General features: G+C 46.3%; 1 non-coding gene across 1 annotated transcript; it reads right to left on the reverse strand.

The window, feature by feature from the left end:
• Window positions 1-5,841: 5,841 nt before the first annotated feature.
• Window positions 5,842-5,979, reverse strand: LOC114814490. Its single transcript, XR_003762282.1, has one exon. It is a non-coding gene; the product is annotated as a small nucleolar RNA SNORA7 (small nucleolar RNA).
• Between the last annotated feature and the right edge of the window lie 8,000 nt (window positions 5,980-13,979).

Here is a 13,979-nt window from a genome sequence, read left to right on the forward strand (position 1 = left end):
TAACGTTTTGACTAGCATGGCCTAGTGGATAGAGCATGGGCCGGGACTCAGAAGGACCCGGCTTCTCATCCTGGCTCTGACACTTATCTGCTGCCTGACCTTGATTTCACTTCTCTGGGACTCAGTTAACCCATCTATAAAATGGGAATTAAGACCATAAACTCTGTGTGGGACAGGGACTGGGTCCAACCCGATCACCTGGTATTTACCCCAGCGCTTAGTACAGTGCCTGGCACATAGTAAGTACTTAACAAGTGCCAACGTTATTATTAGTAGTAGTACTTCTAATGTGGGGAACGGGGGAAATAATTTTAAAAGTCACCATGAGGTGATAAAAAGTGGGAGGAAGTTTAAAGAGGAGGATGGGGGTGGAGGAGGGAGAGAAAGGCTGGGGTCAGAGGATGGGAGGGCATTTGAAGCATCACGGGGAGGGGCCAACTTGCCCATTTTACTTCCAGGGAAATAAGAGTCAGCTACGGTATTGTAGAACCTCTCGGACTCAAGTTCTACTCAGTAAATGAATTATATTACTTATCTATAATTGACCGACTATACGATTCTCAGCAATTTGGGTAAAAAGGAGGAGAAATGGTGCTAACTAAAAGCTCACGGGACACAGCGCACCATACTAAGATCTCGGACAGGTACAACTGAAAGGGGAGAAACATTCCATGCCCTGAGGGAGTTTGCTCTATAATGGGGGTACAGACAAGAAAATAAAACAATCTTTCATCTGTAGCATTGTTCCTGTGGAAAAATCGCTTCCAAACGGCAGGATTTCAACTTAAAATGCCGTTTTCAGCAACTAATTCTACTGTTGGTCCAAGGATTTCCCGTTCATACATAAATGTGAAGGATGAGAACGCATCAGTGCCAGGAATGGTGCTGGGACCCAATCGACGAGGAATGTTTGGAGTTCACTGGGGAAGGTTTGCTGGAGGAGGGGGGATTTTAGGAGGGTGGCGGTTGGTCAGATTTGGGGAGAGGAGGATGGGTGACGGGCTGGGGGACCTTCATGAATGAGGGATCAGAGACAGATCCATCAACACCAGCATAGGAAGCAGCGTGATGTAGTGGAAAAAGTACGGGCCTAGGCGTCAGAGGACCTAGGTTCTAATCCGTACGCCGCCACTTGTCTGCCGTGTGACCTTAGGCAAGACATTTCACTTCTCTATGCCTCAGTTACCTCACCTGTAAAATGGGGATTTAAGACTGTGAGCCCCATGTGAGGCAGGGACTGTATCTATCCTGATTAACTTGTTATCCACCTCAAGGCTCATTACCGTGCCTGGCACATAGTAAAGGTTTAATAAATAAAGTTATGGGAAGCAGTGTGGCTCAGTGGAAAGAGCCCGAGCTTGGGGGTCAGAGATCATGGGTTCGAATCCTGGCTCTGCCACTTGTCAGCTGTGTGTCAAGTCACTTAACTTCTCTGTAACTGCTCAGTTACTTCATCTGTAGAATGGGGATTAAGACTGTGAGCCTCATGACAATCTGCTTACCCTGTATCTACCCCAGCACTTAGAACAGTGCTCTGCATATAGTAAGCGCTTCACAAATACCAACATTATTAAATATAGTTAGAAAAAATTGCAGAGTCCAGTGCTTAGTAGAGTGCTCTTCAAACTGTAAGGGCTCAATAACTATTACTGATTGATTAAATGGTACCATTAGAAGATGAGCTTGGGAGGATCAAAAGTGTGATCGGGAGAGGAGCTGGTGAATCAATCGGTGGCATTTACTGAGCACTTACTGTGTGCAGAGCACTGTGCTAAACACTTGAGAGAGACTTTCCAGCCAGGTATATTCAATCTGTGGTAGTATTTGGATATTATTACTAAGAAGGCCAGTGTGATGTTATAATACTTCTCAGGTACCAAACTCCTTTCATTTGCTAGCGATGGGACAAGACACCATCTGTAGCTTCCCCCCTCCCCACAACAGAATATGCTCTAGCCCCTCACAAGTCATAATAAGCAGCAAACAAATCACAAGAAGCAGCGTGGCTCAGTGGAAAGAGCCCGGGCTTGGGAGTCAGAGGGCATGGGTCCAAATCCCAGCTCTACCACTTGGTAGTTGTGTGACTGTGGTCAAGTCACTTAACTTCTCAGGGCCTCAGTGACCTCATCTGTAAAATGGGGATTAACTGTGAGTCTCACGTGGGACAACCTGATTACCCTGTATCTACCCTAGCGCTTAGGACAGTGCTCTGCACATAGTAAGCGCTTAACAAATACCAACATTATTAATATAATAAAAAAATGGTAATTTTTAAATGCTTATTACATACCAAACACTCTTCCAAATGGGGGGTTAGCTACATTCGATCAACCTATCAATGATATTGATTAAGCACTCACTGCACACAGAGCTCTGTACTAAGCAGCTGGAAGAGTACAAGTGATTAGGACTGTGAGCCCTACGTGGGACAACCTGAATACCTTGTATTTACCCCAACACTTAAAACAGTGCTTGGCACATAGTAAGCGCTTAACAGATATTATTATTAGTAGTACAGTACAATAAAGTCAGTAGACTTATTCCCTGCCCACTTGCAAGGGAACGTTCAGTCTAGAGGGTGGGGCGGGGGGAGGAATGAAAAGAAATTATAGATATTAACATTAAGAGCTAGGGGTGAGGATGAGATGGATAGTAAGTACCGGGAATTCAGCATCATTCTTGCCCCCGGGAGTTCACAACTTAAAAATAAGATGGGGAGAAGAGGGGACTGGCAACAAACTCATGAAGAGAGCTGAAACAGAATCCTAAAAACACCAAGAAGCAGCATAGCCAAGTGGATAAAGCACAGGCCTGGGAGCCAGAGGACCAAGGTTCTAATCCCATCTCTGCCACTTAACCTGCTGTGCGATCTCGGGCAAGCTACTTAAGGTCTTTGTGCCTCAGTTTCCTTACCTGCGAAATGGGGAGTCGGTGCCTGTTCTTCCTATTTGACTCTGAGCCCCATGTAAAACCAGTACTGAATCTGGACTCATTAGTTAGCATCTATCCCGCTGCTTAGAACAATGCTTGAAACATAGTAGGTGCTGAACAAATACCCTAAAAAAACCAAAGATGACATAAAGACATGGAGAAATATGCAAAAGAAAAACAAATATCAGTAAGATACTACAGCTAGAGGTGCAAAATTTTAACCTCCTCACTGTGCCAGGTAGATCGGTGGCCACCACGGTCTTCCTGAGTTCTTCATTCAAGTTAATCATTTTGGACTCAGGTCCTTTCTCACATGAGATGCACAGTCTAAGTAGGAGGGACCACAGGTATTAAATCCCCACTTTACAGATGAGGAAACTGAAGTTTCCCAGAGTTTCACGGAGAAGTTAAGTGACTGGCCCAAGGTCACTCAGCAGACAAGTGGCAGAGCGGAGATTAAAACCCAGATCCTCTGATTCCCAGGCCCGTGCTCTTTCCACTAGGCCACACATCTTCACACCAATTTACTCCTGTCCCTGGAGTCTTCCAGCCAGTGCAGCAACATTGTTTTGAATGCCTCGGAGAAGCTCCGATCAAAACCAACCAAACCCCTTTGGTTTGATGTATGCAAATACGCTGTCAATAGCTGATGTCTTTCAAGTTTCAGAGCACATATTTTCTGGTGCTGTTTTCCATTAATCTCGGCTCAAATAAAGGCATTGGTAATTTTGACATGATTGCGCTATAATTATTCAGATATCTTTAATTATATGCTCTGGCCTAATTTCCATATCCATTGTTTATCGTTAAAAGAGATGGTTATAGATAATGTACCTAAAATATTTCCCCTAATTGAAAAATGCAGTTCTTGAACAATAACAGTCATAATAACAAAAACAATGCACTGGAAAGGCTATGGCAGCGATGAAACAATAATTATTGTCAATACGCTCCTTGGTGGGCTCAGTAATTAATGTCAGAGATAGAGGACAGATACATAGGAGACTAAAACCCATCACAGTCCCTCTGTGAGACTGTAGACCGTCAGCTCTTTGTGGGCAAGGATTGAGTGTACCAACTCTCTCATGCTTTCCTTTCCCAAGTGCTTAGAGTGCTCCGCACACGGTAAGTGCTCAATCAATACCGCTGATTGATTAATTGACTGACTGATGGGAAGGCGTGACTCATACCGATCTGGCATCTGCAGCGTGGTCTGGTGGAAAATGCGCAGGTCTGAGAAATAGAGGACCTAAGTTCTATTCCCAGCTCTGGTTCCTGACTGCTGTGGGACCCTGGGTAAGTCGCTTGGCTTCTCTGTGCCTCAATTTCCTCATCTGTCAAATGGGGATTAAAACCTTCTCTCCTCCCTCCCACTTAGATTGTCAGCCCATTAAGGGAGAGGGATGGGTCTGACCTGATGATTTTGATCTCCTCCGGCCCTTAGCACAGTGAAGCGGCGTGGTGTAGTGGATAGATCACGGGCCTGGGAGTCAGAAGGCCATGGGTTCTAATCCTGACTCCACCACCTGTCTGCTGTGTGGCCTTGAGCAAGTCACTTCACTTCTCCGGGCCTCAGTTACCTCACCTCATTAAGACTGTGAGCCCTATGCGGGACAGGGAGTGGGTCCAACCCAATTTGCTTGTATCCACCCTAGTCCTAAGTACAGTTCCTGGTACATAGTAAGTGCTTAATGAATACCATAATAATTATTATTTATAGTGCTTGGCATGTAGTGAGCACTTAATTATCATCATCATCATTGTTATTATGGACTCCTGGTATCTGTCCAAATGTGACCATCAGTCCATCAATTAATGAGCACTTACTGGGTGCAGAGTCCTGTTCTAAGCATTTTGTAGAGTACAATAGAGTTGGCCAATATGCTCCCTTCCTTCAAGGAGCTTTCATGACTCCCAGATACAGTCCCAGGCTCCAAACCCACCATGTCTCCCTGGGAGTGCAACTGATGAGAACCTCCCCCTGCTGCCTGTCTGGAGTCCATGTGTGTAGAACACTGTACTAATTGCTTGGGAAAGTACAATCCGGCAATAAAGAGAGACAGTACCTGCCCACAACAAGTTCACAGCCGAGAGGTGGCGAGACAGACAGTACAAGTAAACAGTCATCAATATAAATAAGTAGAATTATAGATATTTACGTTAAGTGCTGTGGGGCTGGGAGCGGGGGAGAGCAAAGGGAGCGAGTCGACGCGGAAGGGAGGGGGAGATGAGGAAAACTGGCCCTCACCCACCATGAGGAAATGCCCTGACGGCACTGAATGGGTTCTTCGGCTCCACTGGTGGAGCCCTGGAAATGGTCAGTGTATGGTCAGGTACGATCAGCCAGGGGCTGAGAATGGGGATGATAGGCCTGAGCCCAGGGAACAACCAGGAGAATTGAGAGAGGGAAGGAGAGGGTGGGAGGAGGGGCTCCTCAGGTGCAGGCCAGAGACTATGCACTGGATTTACACCCCTTTTTTTACCTCGCCGTCAGCCCCACAGCCCCTCGTCCCCCAGCATAACCTACAGGATATGTCTTCTCTAGTCGTATGCCGGCGCGTCGTCTCTGACCCATAGTGACGCCATGGACACATCTCTCCCAGAAAGGCCCAGCTCCACCTGCAATCATTCCGGTAGTGTATCCAGAGTTTTCTTGGTAACAATCCGGAAGTGGTTACCATTGTCTCCTTCCACACAGTAAACTAGCGTCGTCTCTGACCCATAGTGACGCCATGGACACATCTCTCCCAGAAAGGCCCAGCTCCACCTGCAATCATTCCGGTAGTGTATCCAGAGTTTTCTTGGTAACAATCCGGAAGTGGTTACCATTGTCTCCTTCCACACAGTAAACTAGAGTGTCCACCTTTTACTCTCTCCCGTGCCGCTGCTGCCCAGCACAGGTGGGTTTTGACTTGTTACAGATGGCCTTCCACTCGCTAGCCACTGCCCAAGTTAGGAACGGAATGGGTAGGCCTCTGCTTGACTCTCCCTCCCATAGTCAAGACTGGCAGAATACTGGAAACTCTCCAGGAGTGACCCAGAGAGGATACAGAACATGCACCTATTGGAAATTTATTTATTTACAGTGACATCTCTCTTCCGCTCTAGACTGCAAGCTTGCTGTGAGCAGGGTACATGTCTACCAACTCTGTTGTATTGTGCTCCCCCAAGCACTTAGTACAGTGTCCAGCACAGAGTTAGTGCTCAATAAATACCACTGATTGATTAATGCTCTTAGACAGTAAGTAATCAGTCAATACCACCAATAGATTGGATGAAGAATACAAATTAATCAATTTGAACTCAGGCCCTGTCCCACATGAGGCTTGCAGTCTAAGTAGGAGGGAGCCCAGGTATTGAATCCCCATTATACAGATGAGGAACGTGAGGCCCAGAGAAGTGAAGTGATTTGCCTGAGGTCAAACAGCGGGCAAGTGGCGGAGTCAGGATTAGAACCCAGTTCCTGGGACTCCCAGGCCTGTGCTCTTGCCACTAGTCCACACCGCTTCACAGCAGGTTAATGGAATGGAATCAACACCCTCTTCACCCTGAGAAAGTAGCTTCCAGGAGCTTGAGAAGTCATCTGGTCCATCCCCCTGCCTGAAGGCAGGATCAAACATACATTTTGAGCCCGTTGTTGGGTAGGGATTGTCTCTATCTGTTGCTGAATTGTACAGTGCTCTGCACACAGTCAGCGCTCAATAAATATGATTGAATGAATGAATTTTGAAGCTTTTCTCCCTTTCAAGTTCTAAAACAACCTCCTAGCCGAGCCATTCCTCCCTGCTCTGTGCTTCCCTTGGTCCCAATCAAAATGTCAGAAACAAGACCATGGGTCTCTATCTCTCTCTTCTCCAGAGTCTCAACTCAATTTCATGATAATCTTTCTTTCAGAGTAATGCAGAATCGGCCTTCACAGGTGCCTACTTTTCTGCACTTAACATTCACTGACCTTAAAATGGAAATTAAAATCTCTGCTTGGTTTCTGCATTCATGTCATACATATTAATTCACATTAATTCACCTCAAATGTTTGTCTTTTTGATTATTTCCCTCCGTAAGCTTTCTCCCCAGGTTACCGCTGCCATCTCTGGCATTCTGGTGCGTTTTGCTCTTCTGTCGCCTTTCACGGACAAAATCCTGGACTGAGAAGGGGCAGGCGAGAGAAGCCGTAGGCCAGAATGACTGAATGCAAAATGGAGGAAGAAGGGGAAGGGAGAAGGCAGAGAGGAGGAAGAGGCTAAGCCCAGTAGAATCCAATTTACTTATAGCTGCCAAGGCCCACCAAGGGTGGCTAATTATGTCAAATAAATAATTATGGCATTAAACACTTAACAGTGTTAAGTGCTGGGGGAGGTGTAAATTTATGACACCAGACATAGTATACCAGACATAGTCCAGGATCATAGTCTAGTAGGGAGAACAGGCATTTTATCCCATTTACAGATGGAAAATTTGAGGTACAGAGCAGTGGAGGAACTTGCCCAAGGTGTCCCAGCAGATAAGTGGTGGAGGCGGAATAAGAACCTTGGGCTTCTAAATCCCAAGCCCGGGCTCTCTCCCTTGAGCTATGTTGCTGCCAAGGATTTGGAGGATAGATAAAGGATCCAGAAGACTCATGGCAGTGATCTGGATGGCGGCACCCTGAAGCTCCTAAATTAATTAATTAATTAATTAATCAATCGTGGTGCTTGTCAAGCGCTCGCAGTGGGCCAATGGGCTAAGCACTCTGTCTCACATGCGGCTCACAGTCTACATAGCAGTGGGGAGGATTGAATCCCGATTTCACAGGTGGGGAACCTGAGACACCGAGAATTTCAGCATCTTGCCCAAGGTCTCCCTTCCCCTTCCTCCTCCATTTTGTATTCGGCTCTTTTGGCCTATGGCTTCTCTCTACTGCCCCTTCTCAACCCAGGATTTTGTCCGTGAAAGGCGACGGGAGAGCGGATCTCACTAGAATGTCAGAGATGCCAGATATAATCTGGGGAGAAAGCTTTCAAGGGGAGCCAATCAAAAGGACAGCAGTTCCTCTGACTCCCAGGCCCATGACATGCTCCTCCTGGACCTGTTGGACTCTGCTTTGGTGTTGTCTTTTATCTAGCTTTGTATATATATTATTTCATCTTCCTTATTGTGTCTGTCATCGAATCAGTCCCTACCTCATTTATAAACTGCGAACCTCTGGAGGACGAGGGAAAGCATTTAACTTTTTACCTGTGTTTTTTTTTCAGGGCTTAGCAGTGTTCTGCACAAGGTAAGTGCTTAATAAGTTCTATTACAACGACTATCAAAATCAGGGCTACCATTTACTATTATCACCAGTGTGTACCCTGGGCGGCTCGAAGGCAAAGTGTGATACCAACCTAGAAACAAGATTCAAACCAAACTCAAATGGAACCGAGCAGTCGGAATGCCCAGACTTCTTTTGGATAGGTGACCTGAATCTACCACAGACCCCACCCTGGACTTCCGGCCACATCACACAAAACCTTGAGGGATAAAACCAGACCACCAGCACTGAAACCTCAGAAATCTCATACTTCACGCATGTGAGAAGAAGGGATGAAGTGCCGTGGACAGGAAAAATGTCTTCCAGCCCTCCCAAGTGCTCAGTACAGGGCTCTGCACACGGTAAGTGATCAGTAAATACCACTGATTGACTGTCTACCTTGACAATTGGTCACACATATTCTTCCAGGACTTTTTTTAATGGTATTTGTTAAGCATTTACTATGCGGCTGGCACTGCCTTAAACACTGGGGTGGATACAAACTAATCAAGTTGGAAATAGTCCACAGCCCACATGGGGCTCACAGTCTTAATCCCCATTTTACACATGAGGTGACCGAGGCACAAAGAGGTGAAGTGACTTGCCCAAGGTCATGAAGCAGACTGGTAGTGGAGCCAGAATTAGAACCCAGGTTCCAGAGTCTGGGCTCTATCCATTAGGCCACACTGCTTCTCAGGATCCTCATCTGTCTCCCACCTGTAGCGAACCACCTTTTTGTTAGAGTCACAAGGAGTCTTACCTAAATATTTTCATACTTACTAAAAGTCCTACATAGATGCTGTCATTTTCTTATTAGCAACTCAGAAAGTCCTACGATAGCTACGGGAGTGAAAGCGTATTTAATCAAGCATTCAATGGTATTTATTGAGTGCTTACAGTGTGTCGAACACTGTACTAAGCCCTTGGGAGAGGTGATGGAAAAAATGATAAACATTTCCCATAGTATGAACACTTAATCCTTCTCCTATTTCCATTAGATTGTAAACTCCTTAAGGGTGGGGAACACGTGGCTTGCTTCTGATGTTCTCTCCCAGGGCTTAGCACAATGCTGGGCACTCAGTAATAATAATAATAATGGTGTTTGTGAAGCATTAACTATGTAAGGGTCCAACACTGCTAAATGCTGGGGTAGCTACAAGATACATACAAGTCCCTTGTTCCACACAGACACATTTGATTGATTTAGACTGGTCAGACATTAGTAGAATCGTCCTTAGAGTTGGTTTAATTTTCTTATATATTATTTCTTAATGTGCTTCTTTGCCACTCACCATTCAGACACTTTATTTAGCCAATTTTGCTCCCCTTTTGTGACCCTTCTCATCCTTCTTCCGAACTTTCTTGTAGAAGGTCTTAATTCCAGCTCCACCACCTGCCTCCTGTGTGACCTTGGGCAAGTCAATTATCTTCTCATGGCTCAGCTCGCACATCTGTAAAATGGGGAGTAAGACTGTGAGCCCCATGTGGGACGTGGACTGTGTCAGACCTGATTGGTTTGTGTTTCCCCCCAGTACTTGGTGCAGTGCTTGGCATTTAGCAAATACTATTTAAAAAAAGTCTCCCAGGAAGAGAAGTGAAAGAAGACCAAAGGAAGCCAATTTCAGCACACCTAATACAGCCAGCGCCTCTGAATGATAAGGAGTTTAAGGGAATTAGGATGCAAAATAATAATGGTATTGGTCCCCGCAGTCAGCCAGCCCCAGGGACAAGACCCTTGGAATTTCTAAGAAATAGTTGCTATCCTGGACATGTGATCCAATATTTAGGGATGTTTTGTTTTGTAATTTCCTTCTTCAAGTTTCAGTGGGTGCCCCCTCGCTCTGGTACTGCGGAATTACAAACCAAGATAGAGATAAATATTTTTTTTTTTACCAAATTCCTCTAACATAACATCCCGAAATGTACATCTCAACATTAACTAGAAGCACTCCTCAGCTGGAAGAAAAAATCTCTCTGGAATATGATTCTAACCTTATTTCCCTGTGGATATTCCAAAGGAATAAGCCTCTGGGGTCACGGTCTTTGACCTCTCAGTCAGAGCTATGCCTCATCAAACCAGATTAGATTCTCCTTGGGCTAGATTATCTGCCTCTTTTGAGCTGTTACCCAACAGTTGCTGTTAGCCTGTTAATTTTCAGGTTAATTAGGGATCCAATTTTCCTCGGTATCTGATCAAACGAATAAGTGTAACCAGGGCAACTAGCCCACAAAACATGACACCTCCTGGGTAGTTACTGGAGATGGAGGAGGTCGGCTCAGCAGAGTTGTTTCAAAGCCTCGGCGGCAACGGCTCAGCCCAGGACTCACGAGCCTTGGATACAAACGGAGACGAAAGCGGAAAAACGTTCAGAACGGGATTAACGGTCCGAAGAACGGCATGGATTTTAAAGAATGGCTAGGAAAATTCAGAAGTGACTGCCATGGTCGCCAGCAGACACCCCGCCTCTTGTCTCGGGAATGAACTGACCCTTTTGTCAATTTGTCTGCACGTTGGCCAGACCCCAAGCGGAAGAAATTTGCCGAGGAAACAAAGAAACATTCCATCCTCCAGAGAAGAACCTGCCATGCCCATCACCCTTTGCCTTCCTGGACAACTCCCAGGAGGCAGGCTGCCCGGGTTCAAAGTACTTTAGAAAGTGCTTGAGCTTTGAAAAAGTCAATGGCTTCTGTTCCCAGAGGTTTCTAGTGGTTTCAGGGTTGGAATGAGTTTTGCTGCACTTATAGGTCAGGGCTCTTCCAAGGCCATAATGGGAAAACAAAGTTCACAAACCAAAGTGATGGGGGTTTTTCGGTCCGAGAGAACCGTGTCAGTTATTTATCCAAGGGGTTGTGCAGGGCCTCTTCAGTCTGGACTCCCTTACAGTGGATGAGTGCAGGAGGGGAGAAGCAGCATGTCCTAGTGGGAAAGGCACGGGGCTGGAAATCGGGAGACCTGAGTTCTAGTCCCCGCTCCACCGTTTGTCACTTGTGACCTTGGACAAGTCACTTAAGTTCTCAGTGCCCCACCTTCCTCATCTGAAAAATATTGTCTCTTTTGTAAAACGGGGATAAAGTACCTGCGGTTCTTAGACTGTGAGCCCCATGTGGCACAGGGATTGTGTCTCATCAGACTGTATCCTCCCAGCACTTGACACATAGTGACATTACAAAGTACCATTATTATTATAATTATTATTATTATTATTGTTATTATTACCCAAGTGACTGCTGAAGAGAGTACTACAAAGGGCGCAGTCTTGACATGTTCGTTCGTTCACCCAATGATATTTACTGAGCACTTACTACGTGCAAGGCCCTGAACTAAGCAATTGGGAGAGTACAATTTAACAATAAACAGATACATTCCCTGCCCACAACGAGCTCACTGTCTAGAGGGAGAGACAGGCATTAATGTAAATAAATAAATATGTTACAAAGACTGTAAGCCCATCAAAGGGCAGGGACTGTCTCTATCTGTTACCGATTTGTACATTCCAAGCATTTAGTACAGTGCTCTGCACATAGTAAGCGCTCAATAAATACTATTGAATGAATGAATAAGTGCTGTGGGGCTGCGAGGGGGGAGATGAACTAAGGGAGCAAGTCAGGGCAATGCAGAAGGGAGTGGGAAAAGAGGAAAGGAAGGCTTAGTCCGGGAAGGCTTCTTGGAGGAGAAGTGTCTTCAATAAGGCTTTGAAGTGGGGGAGAGTAGTTGTCTGCTGGATATGAGGAAGGATGGTGTTACAGGCCAGAGGCAGGACGGGAGTGAGGGGTCGGCAGCAAAATAGACGAGATTGAGGCACAGTGAGGAGGTTGGCATTAGAGGAGCGAACCTACTATAACCTAGCCCGCACACTTCTCCTCACTATTCCCAAGACCCTCTCCCTGCCTGTTCTCAGGATCCCTAGACTCCTGGGTAAGAGAAACCTAATGGAGAGATCACGGGCCTGGGAGTCGGGAGGCCTGGGTCCTAATCTCAGATCTGCCAGGAGCCTTCTGTGTGACTTTGGGCAAAGTGCTTAACTTCTCTGGGCCTCAGTTTCCTTAACAGCAAAATGAAAATTCAATACCTGTTCTCCCTCACCCTTAGACTGTGATTCCCATGTGGGGCAAGGACTGTGCCCCACCTGATTATCAGAACTTGCCACGTATTAAATACAATTTTTCCCCCTGGGGTGGCGTGGGGGAAGTTGGGAAAGGACTGAGACCCCTCTTTCTTCACCTCTTATCCCCTCCTTTTCTAGTCTGTACATACTCCTGGTCTGCCCCACATTTCCTGTTTTTAACAAAGGAAAAAGATACCTAGGTAAAAATCACATTTATTGTTACATGTTGTTTGTCTTATTTGTCCAGAACAGTCTATTCTCTGGGTACTTCTCTGCGTATTTGTGACTCAATAAATCTCCAGTTGTTATGTTACTCAGCGTGCCACAGCAGTGTGATCATCTTGGACTGAAAAAATGACTTGGGACCTGAGCCACGCTAGCCATTAAGCCAAAGGGGCATAAGGCGCCCATACCTCACCGGGGTCAGGGCGACTCGGACAGTCTCCAAAGCCAACTGATCAATGTTTCAAATTTGCCCGGAAGAAGGGTTTGGTAATGTCTCTACTGACCCGGGGCTCTAGTTTGCAGCAGCTCCAAGATTTCATTTCTCTCGGCTTTTCTGCACCTAAAGGTCCCTGAGCCCTGGGTTCCAGGAGGGAAAAAGATAGGCATCAACAGGTGCTGCTCAGGACAGACGAGAACCGTGAGTGGAAATGAACCCGGATTAATAATCGTGGAATTTGTTAAGCGCTTGCTATGTGCCAGGCACCGTACTAAGCACTGGGGTAGATACAAGCAAATCAGGTTGGACACAGTCCGTGTCTCACATAGGGCTCACAGTCTTAATCACCATTTTACAGATGAGGTAACTGAGGCCCAGAGAAGTGAAGTTTCTTGCCTAAGATTACTCAGCAAACAAGTGGCGGAGGCAGGATTAGAACTCAGGTCCTTTTGACTCCCAGGCCCGTGATCCATCCACTTGGCCACTCTGCTTCTCTGATTCTTCCCATGTCTTTATAATCAAGGGGAGCTGACCTCGTCAACTCCGCGGGCGAGCGTCACGATTCGGGCCAGAAGAGTTAAGCAACAAGATGGCATTGGGCGGGCAGGAGGGTGTACCTTTGACTGTGTGATTGGTCAGGAGTCTGCCCCACTGATGTCATCTCACACGGGTTCATGCTTGCCCTGACCACCATCTTTTCATTCCAATAGCGTCTGGCCTCTGGAAAAGAGTGTGACGTACTGAAAAGAGCATGGGCCTGGGAATCAGAGGACTTGGTTTCTAATCCCAGCCCCGCTGCTTGTCTGCTGTGTGACCTTGGGCAAGTCATGTAACTTCACTGTGCCTCGGTTACCTCACCTGTAAAATGGGGATTGAATCCTCCTCCCTCCAATTTAGACTGTGAGCCCTATATGGGACAGGGACCGTGTCCAACCTGATTATCTTATGTCTACTTCAGCACTTAGAACTGTGCTTGACATATAGTAAATGCTTAACAAATACTCTAAGAAACCAAAACACTGCTGGCAAACGCCCACAATATGGGTACTGGGAGAGACCCTGGCTGGTAGAGCTCTCATAATATCCCAACTGGATTATTGTGTCAGCCTTCTCTCTGATCTTTCTTCCTCCTGTCTCTCCCCACTCCAGTCTATTCTTCATTCCGCTACCTGGATCGTCTTCCTATAGAAACGCTCTGGGCATGTCACTCCCCTCCTCAGAAACCTCCAGT

Source organism: Ornithorhynchus anatinus, chromosome 9 (genome assembly GCF_004115215.2).
Source record: "Ornithorhynchus anatinus isolate Pmale09 chromosome 9, mOrnAna1.pri.v4, whole genome shotgun sequence".
Taxonomy (NCBI): Eukaryota; Metazoa; Chordata; class Mammalia; order Monotremata; family Ornithorhynchidae; genus Ornithorhynchus; species Ornithorhynchus anatinus.